Raw genomic sequence first — 3,874 nt, 5'->3', positions numbered from 1 at the left:
TGGTTTTCCTCTAAAATTTTCACACTTTTGGTGATAAAAGTAGTTTTCAGTCAGCAAATGTTAATAATTGATGACTAAAATTTTGTTATAGCCAAAGCTTAATTAACGGTGATTAAAATATTAGTCGGTAAAAAATATTAATTTGGCGACTAACTTTGTTTTGGTAGGAAAAAATAAATATACGACGACTAATTTTTTTTTGGTCGTTGAAAATAAGTTTTTGGCGACCAAAATTTTAGTCGCCAAAGATAAAAAAAAAAAATATTTTCCATTTGGCAACTAAATAGTTTTAGTAACCGAAACTCAATATACGGCGACTAAAATATTTTTAGTCGCTAAAAATAAGTTTTTGGTGACCAAAATTTTGGTCGCCAAAGATAAGAAATAATTTTTTATTTTCCATTCAGCGACTAAATAGTTTTAGTAGCCCAAATTCAATATACGGTGACTAAAATATTTTTTGTCGCTAAAAATAAGTTTTTGGCTACCAAACTTTTGGTTGCCAATTCCACAACCAACTTATTTTTGATCTTCTTCGACCAACTTATTTTTTGGTCTCCAAAATGTGACCTTCCGTGACCAAATTTGTAGTTGGTCACCAAAACCATACCACTTTTTGTGACCAACTCATATTTTGGTCGCCAAAATATGACCTTATGCGACCAACTCATATATGGTCGTAAAAAATAATGATCATTCACGACTAATTAATATTTGGTCATTAAAAGGTAACTTTTAGCTACCAACTTTTATATTGGTCGCAGAAAGTAATCGCTAAAAGTGCAGATTCTTGTAGTGACGATAGTCATCATTGTCATTACTACCTACCGCCATTACGACAACTATTACAATCTTTTACCTTCACAATGATTATCATTATCATCATTCCATCATCAAAATTATTACCATCATTACACCACCACCATATCCTTTTTGCTTCCACTACATTACCACTCTACTATCATCACACCCACTATCCCTCTACTTCTACCACCATTATCATTGGCTATATAACCACCACCACCACCATATATAATATAAAAATTAAAAGTTACAATTTGAAAATAATTAATCTCAAATATAATCTTTTACATATCAAATAATTTATTTGATTCAATAATTAAATTGGTACTTAATTTTCAATTTTATTCAATGCTAACCACAGCCATTTCTGAATTGATACAATTATTCATTTTTATAGTAAAGATCGAAATGATACAATGATAAACCATATTATGACCAAACAAATCCAAAACCTTCTCTCTTTTCTTTCTTGCAGCTACTTAGATTTTATTATAATGCAGCCCGTGTGTGCATATCGGTGAATCAAGTTATGCAAATTCTTTATAGCCATTGTTAAGGGCATGTCAAGAAAAATCTTCTACATATATTTACATTAATTCTTTATAGCCATTGTTAAGGGCATGTCAAGAAAAACCTTCTACATATATTTACATTAGTTCATGACATACATGACCCTTCTATTTTTGCAGAAACTACCCAAGTTTTTGTTAATGTCACTTGTGTTTCTAGTTTCCTCACTCTTTGCTTTTCTGTTTCTTATTTTCAATGCTATGGTTATTGTTGAAAATAATGGCTCTCCAAACTTTCATAATGGAGGATCCTCGATCATTTTCACCAAGGATCCTCTAGAGTGAAATTTTTCTAAAATTTCTTAGAGTGCTATATTGTGTGATTGAGATTTACTGGCAAGTCACATCAGAAAAATTGATGTGACTTGCCAGTAAATCTCAACCACACAATGTTGCACTCTAAGAAACTTTAAGAAAAAATCACTCTAGAGGATCCTGGATCATTTTGGCTTTTTTGTTCTTGGTCTACGAGCCCATGTGACATATCTTATGGACAAGTCATTGTATGATTCAAAGGAGTCCAGATTCCCTCCTTGAGCCCCCTCCTTCATTCCCTCCTTGCAGGGGTCTTCGGGTCCACTTTGAGGTCCAGTTTTGATAATCCGAACCGTTCATATTTTTAGATTTATTCAGTATATTATACCTGTAAAAAATCAAGTTGATCGGATATCAGAAAGTATGCGTTCAGAAAATTGGGACTACAAACTATTTTTTAATAAACAGTTTTTCGAACACATACTTTATGATATTCGATCAACTTGATTTTTTACAGGTATAATATACTGAATAAATCTAAAAATATGAACGGTTCGGATTATCAAAACTGGGCCTCAAAGTAGACCCGAAAGCCCTTGCAAGGAGGAAATGAAGGAGGGGCTCAAGGGGAGGATCCCAATTCGATTCAAAGGTCTGACAAATTACTACGTGATTGGACAAGTTACTGCATGATTAAACAAGTCATTGATCAATTCGATAAGTCACTATATGATTTGATAGGACATTGATTAATTAGAGAAATCACTGTATGATTCAAAAGTTTACTGAATCTAGTGAACTCTAATAAAATAAAATTTGACAGAGGTGGGTAAAAGTGAACTATGATAAATGCAGTATAATAAGGTCAAAGTAAATAATTACCCACCTTAAGCTTTTATTGAAGAACCACAGTGGTCTAGCACAAACAAAAATTCTAAATCTGACTCACAATATATAAAAAGTTGTAATTAACGAAAATAAGAAATTACAAACTGTCTGGCTAATGTTTTCAAAGATAAAAACCACAAGTTGTTTTTTGGGTTTAAGCAGAGACATATAATAGAATAAATTTAGCCAATTGAAGAGTAGAGATGAAGGCTTGTTAGGAAAGTCATTGGTAAGAACATAATCTATGACGAGCAGTCTAGACCTCTTCTGTTAGGGCTTATGATGAGGTATTGAAGCCCAGCGCTACTCATTAAAATCAGTTTTTGAGTTGGGCCTAGCCTAGGATTTGGTGTGAGGCCCGTCGGGCCTGAACCTTGCTAGCTGAGCTGGTCATGATATATGGACTGTCCATATCCAAATTGAACAAAATAATTTTATTTATTAAAATTTTTATAATTAGGAATTAAATAGATGGAAAGTAGGTTGCTAAACGAACTATGTTACTTGAATTTGACTTGTGTTCCACTCGTTAAATTATCAAATCAAACTTGAACAACTTACTATTCAACTCGATTCCTCTCTTTTTCAGCTCTAATGGAAAGATTTGAAATCACCAAAACAAGGAAAATTTTGGAATATCTCTACTTCTATTTTCTCTTAAGCTGTGTTTGGTTCAACAATTTGAGAAGGAATTTAGAAAGGGAAAAGAAAAAGATATGTGAAATATGAATAAAATATATCTACATTTTACTTAGTTTCTCACACTTTTTCCTTTTCCTTTTTTAAATTCCTCCCTCAATTCATGAACCAAACACAACCTTAGAAGGTCACCAAATGTAAGATTGGATTTGTAGGTGCTCTTAATAAAATTGAATTTTTATTACAAACAATCCAAGTAATGTCCCAATTTGAAAAAAATGACTTTTAAATTCTATTTGATCGTAGATTTAGGTTCCATTTGATTGAAATGCATGACATTAATCATTGAATGTGAAAGTGAGAAGAATAGCATAAAAAAAATTCTCCAGTGTGTAATGTATACCATATGCAACTCTATCACAAAATTCCGTAAGTTTTTACGAACTTACATAAGCAATCTCACAAAAATGCATAAGTTGAATACAAATTAGCGTAAGTCTTAAGTTTTCACGAACTTATGTGAATTTGTATCCAACTTACGCGTTTTTGCAAGATCACTAATGCAAATTAGTAAAAACTTATGTAATTTTGTGATAGGGTTGAATATGGTATGCATTACACACCAAAGCATTTCCCCATAATATAAATATAGATATGATAGTTTGAGAATGGCACCTCGCTATACTATTATCTGTCATACCCTTTCATAAACTACTTAG

This window comes from Camellia sinensis, chromosome 4 (assembly GCF_055761805.1).
Source record: "Camellia sinensis isolate YWXY chromosome 4, ASM5576180v1, whole genome shotgun sequence".
NCBI lineage: Eukaryota > Viridiplantae > Streptophyta > Magnoliopsida > Ericales > Theaceae > Camellia > Camellia sinensis.
This window is presented reverse-complemented; position numbering follows the sequence as displayed.